The sequence below is a fragment of the Pelophylax lessonae genome (assembly GCF_965119305.1).
Source record: "Pelophylax lessonae genome assembly, chromosome: 8".
NCBI lineage: Eukaryota > Metazoa > Chordata > Amphibia > Anura > Ranidae > Pelophylax > Pelophylax lessonae.
Genome location: NC_138775.1, coordinates 20,704,130 through 20,721,094, shown reverse-complemented (window position 1 = coordinate 20,721,094; position 16,965 = coordinate 20,704,130).

Sequence of the window (16,965 nt, the reverse complement as noted above, 5' to 3'; positions counted from 1 at the left end):
AGAGTGAAGAGGCAGAGAGTGACTGAGCTGTGTTAGTGTGATTGACTTGTACAATAACAGGTCACAGAGTGAAGAGACAGAGAGTGACTGAGTTGTGTTAGTGTGATTGACTTGTAAAGAGGCAGGGAGTGACTGAGCTGTGTTAGTGTGATGGACTTGTAAAGAGGCAGGGAATGACTGAGCTGTGTTAGTGTGATGGACTTTTGCACTGGCAGGTCAGAGTGAAGAGGCAGAGAGTGACTGAGCTGTGTTAGTGTGATGGACTTGTAAAGAGGCAGGGAGTGACTGAGCTGTGTTAGTGTGATGGACTTGTAAAGAGGCAGGGAGTGACTGAACTGTGTTAGTGTGATGGACTTGTAAAGAGGCAGGGAATGACTGAGCTGTGTTAGTGTGATGGACTTGTAAAGAGGCAGGGAATGACTGAGCTGTGTTAGTGTGATGGACTTTTGCACTGGCAGGTCAGAGTGAAGAGGCAGAGAGTGACTGAGCTGTGTTAGTGTGATGGACTTGTAAAGAGGCAGGGAGTGACTGAGCTGTGTTAGTGTGATGGACTTGTAAAGAGGCAGGGAATGACTGAGCTGTGTTAGTGTGATGGACTTGTACAATAACAGGTCACAGAGTGAAGAGGCAGAGAGTGACTGAGCTGTGTTAGTGTGATGGACTTGTAAAGAGGCAGGGAGTGACTGAGCTGTGTTAGTGTGATGGACTTGTAAAGAGGCAGGGAATGACTGAGCTGTGTTAGTGTGATGGACTTTTGCACTGGCAGGTCAGAGTGAAGAGGCAGGGAGTGACTGAGCTGTGTTAGTGTGATGGACTTGTAAAGAGGCAGGGAATGACTGAGCTGTGTTAGTGTGATGGACTTGTACAATAACAGGTCACAGAGTGAAGAGGCAGAGAGTGACTGAGCTGTGTTAGTGTGATGGACTTGTAAAGAGGCAGGGAATGACTGAGCTGTGTTAGTGTGATGGACTTGTACAATAACAGGTCACAGAGTGAAGAGGCAGAGAGTGACTGAGCTGTGTTAGTGTGATGGACTTGTAAAGAGGCAGGGAGTGACTGAGCTGTGTTAGTGTGATGGACTTGTAAAGAGGCAGGGAATGACTGAGCTGTGTTAGTGTGATGGACTTTTGCACTGGCAGGTCAGAGTGAAGAGGCAGAGAGTGACTGAGCTGTGTTAGTGTGATGGACTTGTAAAGAGGCAGGGAGTGACTGAGCTGTGTTAGTGTGATGGACTTGTACAATAACAGGTCACAGAGTGAAGAGGCAGAGAGTGACTGAGCTGTGTTAGTGTGATGGACTTGTAAAGAGGCAGGGAATGACTGAGCTGTGTTAGTGTGATGGACTTTTGCACTGGCAGGTCAGAGTGAAGAGGCAGAGAGTGACTGAGCTGTGTTAGTGTGATGGACTTGTAAAGAGGCAGGGAGTGACTGAGCTGTGTTAGTGTGATGGACTTGTACAATAACAGGTCACAGAGTGAAGAGGCAGAGAGTGACTGAGCTGTGTTAGTGTGATGGACTTGTAAAGAGGCAGGGAATGACTGAGCTGTGTTAGTGTGATGGACTTTTGCACTGGCAGATCAGAGTGAAGAGGCAGAGAGTGACTGAGCTGTGTTAGTGTGATGGACTTTTACACTGGCAGGTCACCGAGTAAAGAGGCAGGGAGTGACTGAGCTGTGTTAGTGTAATGGATGTTTACATTGATGGGTCACAGGGTAAAGCAGCAGCAGGCAGAACTTTTATGACTGTTGGGGTGATTTACTAAAACTGGAGAATGCAAAATCTGGTGCAGCTCTGCATAGAAACCAATCAGCATTAGTGATGGGCCGAACACCCCCCTGTTTGGTTCGCACCAGATCATCTTGAACAGGGAAAAAGTTCTAGCGAACATGCGGACCCTATTAAAGTCTATGGGACACGAACATGAAAAATCAAAAGTCCTCATTTTAAAGGCTTATATGCAAGTTATTGCCATAAAAAGTGTATGGGGACCTGGGTACTGCCCTTGGGGACATGTATCAATGCCAAAAAAAAAATAAAATAAACAATAGTTTTTCAAGGAGCAGAGATTTTAATGAGGCTTAAAGTGAAACAATAAAAATGAGAAATTCCTTTAAATATCACGCATGGGGGGTCCTCTTGATGTGCCTGTAAAGTGGCGCATCTGTACGATGTATGGAGCCTGCTGCAGCAAAACTGACATTTCTAAGGCCCCTTTCACATGGGCTTTCCAATACAGTCCACCTTTCAGTTTTTTAAAGGGGATCTGATCGGATGCTCCATGCATCCTTATGGAGCAGCGGATGTCAGCGGTGACATGTCCGCTGACACCCACTGCTATCCGATCCAATCCTGTCCATGAAATCTGGACGGATGGAAACCCTATTTTTCATCCGTCTGGAGGATCGGTTTGGATGAAAACCGACAGGCGGTCCGTTTTCATCCGATCTCCCATAGAGGACAGCGGGGATCTGACAGGTCTGTCTCTGCACACAGAGTGGAGACGGGGCTGTCATCCACTCTGCTCAGCGGGGATCGGCGGATCGATCCCCCGCTGAGAAAAACGGAGTCTGCCAGGCGCACCGCTCGTGTGAAAGGACCCTAAGTCCATTTTTAATTTATCTGTTGACCGATGAAAAGCAGACATCAATGCATCTCTATGGAAAAATGGATGTAAATTGATGAGCATTCATCTACATCAGTTTACATCCGCATCCATCATCATTCATTTTTTTTTTTTAACATGGGGGCCCCCAGATCCTGGCCCCCCTCCATGTGAATGGGTATTGGATACATCGTACCCCTACCTATTGACCAAAAAAAAGTGTCAAAACGTAAGAACCACGGGAAACAGTTTTTGACAAGTTCTTTATTAAAAAATAAAAAAATAGTGTCCCTTGATGTAAATTCATCGTCATTCACACTCGCCGGACCCGAAATTAATATATTTTTTTTTTAATTTGCTGCCGCCTCCTTGGAGGCGTCCCGCCGAATGCCTTCTCTCCGCTTTGACAGCTCTTATAAAGGCAAGGGGCACCGCCCTCTTCTGACTTCATGTGACATCAGAAGGGGCGTTGCCTCTGGGTGACGTAGCTTGGTGGCCCCGCCCCTTACCTATATAAGTTATGATTGACAATGGATTTACATTGAGGGACACTATTTGTTTTATTTTTTAATAAAGGATATGTCAAAAACAGTTTCCTGTGGTTCTTACTTTTTGGTGACTGGGTAGGGGTGCTATGTACCAGATACAATACAAAGTTAATGACACCCCCAGATCAGTGCGCATATCGAAGTGCGGACTGTCAATTCGGACAGGAATCGGATCGCATAGGTGTCAGATTCTGGTGCGGACCAAAAAAAGGGTCCTGCACGAATTTGATCCGAATGCAATGCAAATTCAGCCTTACAGATTGCACAGATATCGCATGTAAATTGCACTGCAGTGCGGTGCGATTCACATGCAATGTCTTTCATCGCACCAATGTGAACTGAGCCAAAAAGCACTACAGAAACTCTCAAAAGTAACCTGCATAGGTGTGAATCGAGCCGAAGTCTAATAGCCTAGCAGTCAGTATTCCTGACTAGTTGCTCTAAGGCTCCGGAAATTGGCGTCTCGGATCGCGGGTAGAACTGTCGCAGTTCTGCCCCCGATCCCGAATCATTGCAAACTCAGACTCCGTTCACATATTGGCATCTCGGATCGCGGGCAGAATCGCGGCAATTCTGCCCGCGATCCCGAATCAATGCAATGCGCAGGATGCCCGCGCAATTCCCATGACTTACAATGGCACCCCAAACGCGGTCGTACAACGAATCGCAGTAAAATTGCGCAAACAAAATCGCGGGACGCCTGTCGCCCCAAAAAAGTACAAGAACTTGTCCCCATAAAGTGTCACTTAGTTTCTTAAATGTCCGCCACAATATCGCAATCCCGCTATAAAAGTCACTGATCACTGCCATTAGTAGTAACAAATAAATTAAAATATATCCTCTAGTTTGTAGATGCGATAACTTTTGCGCAAACCAATCAATATACGCTTATTGGGATTTTTTTTGTACCAAAAACATGTAGCAGAATCCATATTGGCCTAAATTGATGATTTTTTTTTTTTTTTTTTTAATTGGATATGTTTTATAGTAAAAGTTTTTTTTTTTTTTTTTTTTTTTTTTTTTCTTTTACAAAATAGCGCTCTTTTTTTTGTTTTTATAGCACAAAAAAATAAAATGCAGAAGTGATCAAATACAACCAAAAGAAAATGCTTTTTGCAATTCTGCCGGCGATCGCAAATCATTGCAAAACGCAGGACGCCCCTACGATTCCTGTGACTTGCAATGGTCCCCCAAACGTGGCTTGTGCGATTTTACCAACGTTCGGGGGGACCATTGCAAGTCACAGGAATCGTACGGGAGTCCTGCGCTTTGCAATGATTTGCCATCGCGGGCAAAATTGCGGCGATTCTGCCCGCGATCCGAGACGCCAATATGTCAACGGAGCCTGACTTACAGCACCCGCTTACATTCTTCCTCCTCGCTGTCTTGGAGGACGGCTGGTTGGCACTGTAAACTCTTCGTCCTTGGGCCAGTTATCCGGTCAAGTACCATAAAGAAAAGGTCCGATCTGCCAGGAAGGCCTAATCATTTAATTCGTGCTTGTCATGGATTTGCCAGCCTAAGCCATGCCCCAAAAATATGATCCGAAGCATGTGGTCAGATTGTATCTCACCTTGTCAGCGCCGGCCTTGTCCTTGCTTAATGACAATCACACGCAGCACAGAGCGAAGTCACAGCCTGGCAGGGGGTCCCTATCATCCCTACTCCTTTCCAAGAATCCAGGGTCTTCTAGCTGTGAGCATTCGGATATACAACACTGTATCTGCATCAGGATTACAGGAGGCAGGAGGAATGCATGGCGAGGGACTGTCTCTGATTTGGAGGGACTGTCTCTGATTTGGAGGGACTGTCTCTGATTTGGAGGGACTGTCTCTGATTTGGAGGGACTGTCCCTGGTTTGGATCAAAGTCCCTCTGTCCCTCTTTCCTCCTCATTGGTCCCTCATTTTGGTCTGATCTATATAAAATGCACGATTTAGCTTTCAAAAAGTGTTTCCCAGTGCTAAACCTTTCATCCAACTTCTAAATTTGCTACATTTGTAAATTACAGTAAAAAAGAATAGTAGTGGTAAAGAAAAGCACTTGTGGGTTTAACCACCTAACCTCCAGAAGGCCCCCCCCCCCCCCCCCTTGTGAATAGGCCATTTTTTGCGATACATCACTACATAACTTTAACTGACAATTGTGCAGGTGTGCGACGCTGTACCCGTATAAAATTAATTTTTTTGTGCTATAAACAAAAAAAAGCAACAATTTTGTAAAAAAAATAATTAACTTACTGTTATAAAACACGTCCATTAAAAAAAAATAATAAATCATCATCAATTTAGGCTAATATGTATTCTACTACATGTTTTTGGTACAAAAAAAATCCCAGTAGGCGTATATTGATTGGTTTTTGCATAGGTTATAGCATCTACAAACTATGGGATATATTTTTATTTGTTACTACTAATGGCAGTGATTAGCGACTTTTATAGCGGGACTGCGATATTGTGGTGGACAATTTGGACACTTAACTGACACTCTTTGGAGATAGGTGACACTAATACAGTCATCAGTGGTAAAAATATGCATGGTCACTGTACTAATGACACTGGCTGGGAAGGGGTTAACATCAGGGATGATCAAAGGGTTAACTGTGTTCCTAGCTGGTGTTTGTGCACTGTGTCTGAGGTACTTTTACTAAGGGAAGGCGTGGATCTGTGCCCCTGCTTTGCAGGAACACAGGATCAATGCCTTCGCTACTGACAGAACACCATTCTGCCTGTGTACTACTACTAAACAATCGGCAGGTGCCAGCGGACATCGAGCCTTCGGCAGTGCACATGAGCGCGCCCTACTTTACGCCTGTTTGGGCGCACAGCTGCCGCCCTGTAGCAGTAAAACTGCCATAGGGCGGTCAGCAAGTGGTTAACTCTCCCATCAACATTGATTATTTTTTAATCCTCATGATGCTAGCATTAGTAAATAGGAAAGTATCATCTATACTTTTTTTTTCTTTAGTTTCTTCCTGGTTTCTTGCCTAAGCAAATGATGTCCAACATCCATGGCCCAGACAAGGGGTGGGCAGAAGGAGAAGCTATCCTGGGCACTGTCAGATTGCGGGGGGAGCAATACCATAAGGAGATTGGAGGGAAGGAGATTTGTGTTGAGCATTGTTCTAGGAGGAGAAATTTGGGGTGAGGGGGTGCTAAGAGTGGTGATTTAGGGGGATTTGTGTTGGGAGGAGGGATGGGAGAAGAATAATTGTGCTAGAAGGGGAAATTTTCAGGGTAGAGGAACTGTGCTAGGATGGGTACAAAATAAAAATAATAAATCATGGAGACATGGGTGGATGGAGACATGGATGGGTGGATGGAGACATGGATGGATGGGGGACCAGGGGGAGTGTACTTTCCATATTAAAAATGAATTAGAGTTTTTGGTTTGTGGCGCTCAGATGCAGTTAAGATCTGCTTTAGACACTTCCTGCCCGCCATATATTAAATTGACAGCCGCAAAGTGGTTACAGCAGAGTTCCACTCAAAAGATGATCTTCCATTTATCAGTCCCCCACCCCCTCCGGTGCCACATTTGGCACCATTCAGGGGGAAGCTGGTACCTGTTTTTGACAGGTACCCTGTCCCCACTTCAGTCGGACCTCCCCGCAGCGAGGTGCACCAGAAGTTTGGCCCCCTTCTCCTCTCAGGCCAGTAACCGAGCGCAGCACACTTGCGTAGTAGGGACCCGGCCGTGAAGCCGCAAGGCTTCACTACCGGGTTCCCTTACCGGCAATAGTGGCAGCGGCACCCGACAACCAATGTAAACATCGGCTGCAGTGCAGACATGGCTGGATTCCAGGACAGCTAAGTGTTCTGATATTAAAAGTCAGCAGCTACAGTATGTGTAGCTGCTGACTTTTAATTTTTGGAGGGGGGGGGGGGTGGGCGGAACTCCGCTTTAAGTTATTTATTTTTACTCCAATTGTTGTAATATTGACTTATCCCTTGCTGACACCTATTCTATTCTTAGCCTGTATAAGCAGATGCAATCACCACGGACAATCGTTATCAGATAGCTGAACTCCCTAGACACCATTTCTTTCCATCCACATAGGTTTTATTGCAAGCAGTAGGTATAGCAGACAACAAAATATAGCAGATGATTGAAGGATGGTATCTGCAGGTCAAAACATGGTAATATGTTCCGGATGCAAGCTTATTGTATGAAGGCGGAGACAGATGTGGCCATCTCTATCCCACAAGCAGCATAAAGAAAAAGGAACAGGAAATACATCACAAATGGGGGGGGGGGGGACAGGAAGGAGCACTGAAGGGAAAGACAGAAAGGCGAGTGCAACAACCAAAATAACCACAAGATGGCAGTATAATGACCAAATAAATAGACCATAACTATGCATTATATTATATCTTGCATATTGGTGTAACAGCACACTCCCCGTCTGGTTTTGTAAATACCACTATGTTAGTCATAACGGTAGTTATGCAATGCAAATAAAGAATTGTGCAATTTGCAGTTGTCTTGAACCTGAAAGACAAAAGAAAAACATGCATGTATATGCAACATCAATAACTAGATAAGGCATAAAGTGGTGTCAGAGTCCAAGGCACATTATTCTTGTGGCAGAAACTGAATCCAACAAACCCAGGAGGAAAGTTCTGTCTCCAAAAGGCAAGAGTAGAACAAGTTCAGTAATTGGTCTGAGGAAAGTCTTTACAGTTCCTTGTCTGGCAACTTTCACCTCTACCTTATGCCCCGTACACACGTGCAGATTATCTGAAGACTTTTGTCTGCAGACTTACCAAAACCATATAATATGAGGTCAAACCTAAACACTTTCAATTTGTATGCAATCCGGCAGGCCCTTGCACTACATAGAAAAGGTAAGTCTGCAGACAAAAGTCTTCAGATAATCTGCACGTGTGTACGGGGCATTACGTACCATTCCATCATCGCTAGGCATGGTTCTTACAATGAGTCCCGTGGGCCATTCAATTCTGCCGGCTTGTTGATCCTTGAGGAGAATTGGATCTCCAACTTGCAGGTTAGGGTTCAGACGTTGCCATTTTCTGCATCCTTGCAGACGAGAAAGATACTCCATCTTCCAACAATTCCAGAAGCGGTTGGCAAGGTGTTTGTATTTGCTTCTATTGCTCACGGTATAAGTTCCCCACTTTAAAGTCTCCAGGTTTAACAGGAACAGACCCAAGCTTCTGGGTAAGAAGAGTAGCTGGAGTAAGGATGGTTGGGGACTCTGGATCTTTGTCAGGATCTAGAAGACTGAAGACTTGAGCTGAAGTTTCTTCTGTATGATCCAGCAGGAATTCAGGTCCTATTAACCAAGAATAATTTGCAAAGACACTTGCAGACATTGGTCTGGTGGCATGATCCGCAGGAACATGATGCCATTGTTCAGGCCTTGAGGATTTTCTGATACTTTCTGCACGGTTACTGACATAGACACAGAAGCGTTTTTTCCGATAGTATATATAGCCCAAAACAACCTTGCTGTCTGTGTAGAATTTGATGTAGTCTATCTGAATGTCTAGCTCACGTGGTATAAAATCCGCAACTTCTACGGCTAGAAGAGTCCCACAAAGTTCAAGCCTGGGATTTGTGTGTTCAGGCTTAGGTGCTAACTTAGCTTTACCAAACAGAAACCCTACATGGGTTTGATTGTGAGAGTCTCTTACCTTGAGGTAGGGTACAGCTGCTATGGCCTCAGAGGATCGCTCCTGAGAAGATGTGAAACTCTTTTCTCTGACTTGCAGCAAGAGAAGCTGATGAGTAGCGGTGTGGTTTGTCAATTCCATCTAAGGCAGGGATTCTCAAACTATGGCCCTCCAGCTGTTGCGGAACTACACGTACCATGAGGCATTGTAAAACTCTGACATTAACAGCCATGACTAGGCATGATGGGAATTGTAGTTCCTGAACAACTGGAGGGCCATAGTTTGAAGACCCTTGATCTAAGGCATGTAGAGATTGTTTCCAGGACTCCTACTTTGAATATTTGCCTGTTGGTAGTGATAGTGGAGCATCCCAATCTTGAATAGTCTCTGATAGTTGTCTTAATAGGGATTTACTTTGTATGGTAATGGGAGCCACAAATCCCAGTGGATCATATAGACTGTTCACCACTGACAGAACACCCCGTTTGGTAAATGGCTTGTCTGCAGAGCTGACTTGAAGCCAAAAGTGTTTTTTTAATAAGTTCCACCATAAGCCTAGACTTCTTTGAACAGGAGGCATGTCCATTCCCAGATTTAAATCCTGTGGAATGATCGCCATGCTGAAAGGCTTTCATCACAGCAGCACTGTTTGAGGCAATCTTATGGAGCCTGAGGTTGGCATACCTTGAGTCCTTTGCAGCAGGTCTATGGCTTCTTCATCTGTGGGTAAGGATTTGAGTCCATTGTCCACATAAAAGTCTCTCTCAACAAAGTGTCGAGCATCTGCGCCATATTCCTTTTCACCATCAAGAGCAGTCCTTCGTAGGCCATGTGTTGCAACAGCAGGTGAGGGACGGTTTCCGAAGACATGTACTTTCATACGGTATTCAATCACTTCATTGTTTATGTTGTTGTCACGGTGCCACAGAAACCATAGGAAGTTCCTATGGTCTTTTCTCTTACTATAAAGCAATGAACATTTGTTCAATGTCAGCAGTTATGGCAACTGACTCTTCTGAACCTCATAACTACTCCTACAAGGTTGTTGGTTAGGTTTGGAACAGTGTGGAGAACATCATTCAGGGATACGCCTTGATGCTTGGCACTGGAGTCAAACCCTACCCTGATTTGCTTTGGTTTACATGGATGATACACTCCAAAGAAAGGCCGATACCAGCACTCATCCTGTTCTAGAAGAGGTGGAGCTGGCTCAGCATGATCATATTCAAAGATCCTTTTCATAAAGGCAATGAAGTGGTCCTTCATTTCAGGCCTGTTCTTTAGTGTTCTCTGAAGTGAGTTGAATCTGGATAAAGCTTGTTCATGATTGTTTGGAAGTCTAATCCTTGCAGCACGAAGAGGTAATGGTGCAACACAGCTGTTTGAATTCTTCAAGAATGAATCTATGTCCATTATTGTGATGAACGCTACATCTTCAATTGACAAAGCTATTCTGTTGTCATCACGTGTAGTACAAAACACTGTGCTACCTAAGCTGTCATCACGTGGAATGGAAATAACATCAGATACCTGGATCATGTCAGGTGGCTTCTCCTTTACTTTCATAATGATGAGGGCATTGCCTGAATTGAGATGCATGCCCATTTCTTAGCATATGAGTCTTAACTACTTAAGCCCCAGCCCTATTTCGGACACTTTTTGTTTACAAGTTAAAACCAGTATTTTTTCCTAGAAAACTACTTAGAACCCCCAAACATTATATATATTTTTAGCAAAGACTCTGGAGAATAAAATGTCGGTCATTGCAATATTTTTTGTCACACGGTATTTGTGCAGCGGTCTTTAAAACGCCCTTTTTTGGGAAAAATTTTGAAAAATCACATTTCACTGCATTTAAAAAATACTAAACAGTAAAGTTAGCCCATTTTTTTTGTATATTGTGAAAGATGATGTCACGCCGAGTAAATAGATACCCAACATGTTACGGTTTAAAATTGCGCCCCCCCCCCCCCGTGGGATGGCGACAAACTTCGGTCAATAGAGATCTCAATAGGCGATGCTTTAAATTTTTTTAACGGTTACCAGTTTAGAGTTAGAGTGTAGCTCTTTTTTTTTAATTATTGCTCACGCTCTGGCGATCGCGGCGATACCTCACATGTGTGGTTTGAACAGAGATTTCATTCGCGGCTCAACTTCTGTATACGTTTTTTTTTGTGCGCGAGCTAACGGTGCCGGGGCGGCTAAAATTTTTTTTTTTTATTTTTTTTTTTCCTATTTATTTTTTTTTTAACTTTATTACAGTTTAAAAAAAAACAAAAATCTGATCACTTTTATTGCTGTCACAAGCAATGTAAACATCCCTTGTGACACCAATATGCAGTGACAGGTACTCTTTATGGAGGGATCGAGGGTCTAAAAGACCCCAAACCCCTCCACTACACTTCCATGTATGCAAAACGCCGAAAACTGCGTTTTTGCATACAGCCGTTTTTTTAATTATCCGCCTTTTGCAGCACAGTAACCCGGAAGTGACGTCATGGACACCGCCTCCGGGTTACGTCATCGGAGACCCGATCGAAGCCATTTCCGGCATTGATCGGGACTCCATTCAGCAGGCGGACGTGCCGGCTGGGTGCTCGGGGCTCCCGGTGGGACGGGAGCCCCCAGTAAAGTCACGGAAGGCAGCGGGAGGGGGGGGACGTGCGCATTCTGTTCAAGCATACATCGCCCACTATCACCCAGCCTAGATCAAGTCTTTATGCATATGGGGCTTTGTCAGATCCACTGCACTGCTGACATACTTTATGTATTCTGAGAATGTCTCTTCCCAGCAAGACTAAGATTTCGGCATCCATGTCCATTGGAGGAATCTCAGTAACCAGGTGCCTTAAGTGGGGAGGGTGTAGGAATCTCTTTCCTGTTGTCTGGTATTTGGTCACACTCGACTAATCTTGGTAAGGGTATGCCCTTCTTCGCCTTGATATGAGAAACCATGAACCCATCGGCTCTTCTGCCAGAGGTTTCGACACGACCAGAACAAGCGTTGAGAGTATATGGTGTAGCATGTCCCTTTATGCCAAAGATCTCAAAGAATTTAGGTTTAACCAGGGATCTGTTGCTCTGCTCGTCTATTATTGGATACATCTTGGTAGCTTTCTCAGGTTGATCCTTTGGATATATTTTGACTAGACATATGTTGGCACAGCATTTGTGGCTTGATCCTTCTCCCCAGACCTCATGAAGATGAAACATTTGTTGTGGTTGGAGCATGGCTTCGTTGCTCCCCGCCATGATTTGACGCAGGGTTCAATGTAGATGGCTGCTGTGGATTGTCTAGACGTTGTGCAGGATGCATAGCTGTCACGTTTTTGTCACTACTGCAGTCTGTGCACTTGATGACAACTTTACAATCTTTAGCAAAATGGTCATAGGAAGCACAGCACCTATAGCATATCCAAGTTTCTGGAGAATCTCCCTGCATTCTTGGACAGTCTTTGCCCTAAGCCCACGACATTTCTTAGGAGGGTGAGGTTTGTTGTGAATAGGGCACTGACGATTAGGATCTTTATCTCTATCACCTGTCCCACTCTGGTGAGCAGGAGAGGTTACAGGAGGCGAGATGTCAGAGAGGCCCGGAGTAAAGGAGAAAAGAGACATGGACGGAGGGCCGGCATGACAGGGGTTAAAGGGGTTTGGGACAAGGAGGGGTTTTTAGCCCAGTAGTATAGAAAATATAAGTGGTGGGACTTTTAATTCCTGTTTTGGCCAGGAAAGGGTGGAGCTACAGGGAGAGGTCAAGCTTAGGGGCCTCAAGAAGTCTTTAGTCAGAGGAAAGCTGCATTGGAGAATATTTCCCACCCTCCCTCCCATTTTCTTGTATTTTCTTATTTTTTTCTGACTTTTGGCTTTGTGGTCCACCGCCCTTGTTTTGTTTTAACAGAGGCTTTCTTCTTTTGGGGTGTTTCTTTGTCATGGCAGCAAGCGGGGTACAAGGTCCTGGTAGGTTAGTATGGTGCAAACTTATACTTGGTAGGGATCCGTCTGAGGTACGGCTCCCAGATGGTGCAAACTTATACTTGGTAGGGATCCGTCTGAGGTACGGCTCCCAGATGGTGCAAACTTATACTTGGTAGGGATCCGTCTGAGGTACGGCTCCCAGATGGTGCAAACTTATACTTGGTAGGGATCCGTCTGAGGTACGGCTCCCAGATGGTGCAAACTTATACTTGGTAAGGACCCGTCTGAGGTACGGCTCCCAGATGGTGCAAACTTATACTTGGTAGGGACCCGTATGAGGTACGGCTCCCAGATGGTGCAAACTTATACTTGGTAAGGACCCGTCTGAGGTACGGCTCCCAGATGGTGCAAACTTATACTTGGTAGGGACCCGTCTGAGGTACGGCTCCCTGATGGTGCAAACTTATACTTGGTAGGGACCCGTCTGAGGTACGGCTCCCAGATGGTGCAAACTTATACTTGGTAGGGACCCGTCTGAGGTACGGCTCCCTGATGGTGCAAACTTATACTTGGTAGGGACCCGTCTGAGGTACGGCTCCCAGATGGTGCAAACTTATACTTGGTAGGGACCCGTCTGCGGTACGGCTCCCAGATGGTGCAAACTTATACTTGGTAGGGACCCGTCTGAGGTACGGCTCCCTGATGGTGCAAACTTATACTTGGTAGGGACCTGTCTGAGGTACGGCTCCCAGTAGTTGGTATGTTGGTACCTGCGACTGGTTGTCTCTGAGCCGGTGCTGTGGCGGCTGGAGGCCTAATTAAGTCGGACGCAGGTACCTCCTTCTTTGATGCCTACCGGGACCTTGAGGCTCCAGTAAAAAACTGGGTTTAACGTGTTATTTACCTGTTATGTATACAGTTTGTTAATAAAAGGCTGCTATGGCCATTTAACTCCAACCTGTGGTCATGTGGTTATTTATAATGGAGGAGGAGAGTGATGGTCAGAGCAGAATGAAGACAAATCATCTTTAATCCTCTAGTCATGTCTTTTTAGTAGATACAGCTCTATTTATGTCTCTCTATGTTTAGCTTTGTTATACAATGATGATGATGATGACAGGCTGGCTATACTCAAAAAAGCTAAAGCTGGGATCATTTCTCATCCAGGCTTGTTCACCGATGAACCTGCAAAAATATGAGAATGGAGGAAAGGATACATTATAGTCTATTTTATATTGAGCCCTGTTGTGCCCATTTCTCCTGCAGGTTTTACGGCAGTTTAGACACCACTGGATGTCCAGAAAGCTTAGCCCAGATAGGCGAGGGTCTGCCTTTGTCACCTCTAACTCCATGAGGAGGTCGCTTAGTTCTTGAAGCTTGCGATGATCTTTATTACCTATTTTTGGAAAGTTTTGCAGTCTCTTGAATAGAGCGCTTTCTATGGCTTTAGAACTACCGTAGGTTTGCTCAAGTCTTGCCCATGCAGCAGCAAGACCTGCATCTGCGTAGTAATGTACTAATCTCAGTCTTTTAACACGATCTGCAGATTCTGGCCCAGAGACTTTTATTTATTTATTTATTTCAGGTTCTTTGTATAACGCTGTCAATTTACGCAGCGCTTTACATATACATTGCACATTCACATCAGTCCCTGCCCTCAAGGAGCTTACAATCTAAGGTCCCTAACTCACATTCATACATGCATAGTAGGGCCAATTTTATACAGGATCCAATTAACCTACCAGCATGTCTTTGGAGTGACTTTATGAGCAAATCAAGTTCCTCCTTGGCGGTAAGCTTGAGATCAACAATAGCAGCTTTGTAGGTTGATTGTTTTTTATGTACAATCCCAGTCTATATACTATCTTGACCAGGAATTCCCAAACTATGGCCCTCCAGTTGTTCAGGAACTACAATTCCCATCATTCACCCCTTTTTTATGGATAGTGTAGGACCCACTGATAATGGGGTACTTTGACGCAGTGGTGGGCTTGAGCACGATATGGCCATATGGTGGGACTAAATCCCCATTTTTATTTATGGATTGTCTCCATATTTGATAGTCATTTCTTTTGCATGTGTGCGCTATTCTTTTTTAATATACAATTCCCATCATGCCTGGTCATGTCTGTGAATGTCAGAGTTTTACAATGCCTCATTGGATGTGTAGTTCTGCAACAGCTGCAGTGCCGTAGTTTGGGAATCCCTCATCTAGACAACTCAGAGGTTGATTGGGTAATTTTTTACTTTGTTGGTGACAACTAAGACCACTCTAATTTATAATGTGGTTTATTTATGATTCCAATAGCCCCACAGGACAAGGGCGGCTGATATTGGGTCTCACTTTGATCTGAGAACAACGGTTTAATTAGATCTCTTGTATAGATGAACCAGTGGACCTTTGGTCTTCGGTAATATAGCGTCCTTAGATTGATACTGAATAACCTCAGTAGAATTTGATTTCCCGTACTAGCGAACCGATTGACTTCCAGTCTTCGGCAATATGGTGACCATATCATTTCCGTTTGCTCGCAAGATGGTGTTTTTTCAACTTCCAGTTTAACAATATTGCAATTTCTGGGTCTGTGGTTATTCAAACAAGGTTTTAACAAGACGTCAGTGATAGGCGGATCCCTTGATAACGTGTTTGAGCACGAAACGCTTCGGGAGGGGCTACACTCTGACGTCTCGACTGACGCGTCCTTGTGGAAGGAGCGGCGGTCTTCCATGTGAGTTTTTTTATGCCCAATTTTTTATTTACATGTATTTCTTTTTTTTATCAATAAATACTACACTATATTAGCATAGTTTTTGGCTCCTATTGGTGAGCATTTTTTATACAGTGGTTATCGCATGAATAGTGACCATGGGATTGTCATAGCGATCTACTTTTCCAACACGCTGATGGACAGCAATACAGAGCCTATTTATTCCTTCATCTGATGAGTGTACAGAATGGTGGAGGGAGAGCACATTAAAGATCTCTGATGGTAACACATGAGGTGTATCTCCTCCTGTATTTCACGGCTGGTTTTTGGCTTGTGTCTGGTGAGTGTTCTGGCACTCTGTGTCTATCACTGGAGAAACCTTTTCTGAACACAGCGATTCATGTAGCCGTTTGTGGACTGCGAATTATACATTTGGATTCATTGTTTGGGCTTCATGTTCACAAATCTGACTTTCTGGGGAAGCCTTCCATTGTTTGGACTGCCACTTGTTTAAACACGGTCATCATTATTAGCGCTGCACTTAATTTTACTTTTTATATGGAGGAGTTGGACTGCCTGTGCAACCTCTATAGGGTCCGAGTATCGCCTCATGCTACCAGTAGTGACACTGACCCCAGCCAAATGCAAAACTAGTAAAAAATATGAGTAGGGGAAAAAAATGTCAGTGGCCTCCACCTGTAAAATAATTTCTGTTTTGGAGGATGTCTCATTGTTGCCCATCTAGTGCACCTGTTTATTAAACACCAATGCAGCTGAAACTGATTAACCACTTTACCACTAGAGCATTTTGCTGTCTTACGTCTGGGCCACTTTTTGCGATTCGGCGCTGTGTGACTTTAACTGACAATTGCGCAGTCGTGCGACGCCAAACAAAATTTTTTCCCCACAAACAGAGCTTTCTTTTGGTGCTGTTTGATCTTCTGTGCGATTTTTACTTTTTGCGCTATAAACAAAAAAAGAGCGTTTATTTTGAAAAAATAACAATATTTTTAACATTTTTTTATATGAAATTCCCCCCCCCCCAAAAAAAATGTAAAAATCACATTTTTTTAAAATTTTTGGCCAATTTGTTTTATGCTACATATGTTTGGTAAAAAAAAATCACAATAAGCGTATTTTGATTGGTTTGCGCAAAAGTTATTGCGTTTACTAACAAAGGGAAAGATTTTTGTCATTTTTGGTGTTTTTTTTTTTAACGAGTAATGGCGGCGATCTGCAATTTTTTTTGCAGGACTGCGACATTGCGGCGGACAGATCGGACCCTTGACTGACATTTTTGACACTTTTGGGGGTACCAGTGACATTACTGCAGTAATCAGTGCTATATATATGCACTGTTACTGTAAAAATGACACTGGCAGGGAAGGGGTTAATTTTATTGGAGAGGGAGGGGTTAATGTATGCCTGGTGCTTACTGACGTGTGGGGGGGGAGGTGACTGAGTGACACAGGGACAGATCCAGGGTTCAGCTATGCTGAACCCTGCAATCTGACCCTGCCTGTCACTTGGGAGATCCGCCCGCTTGTGTTTACAC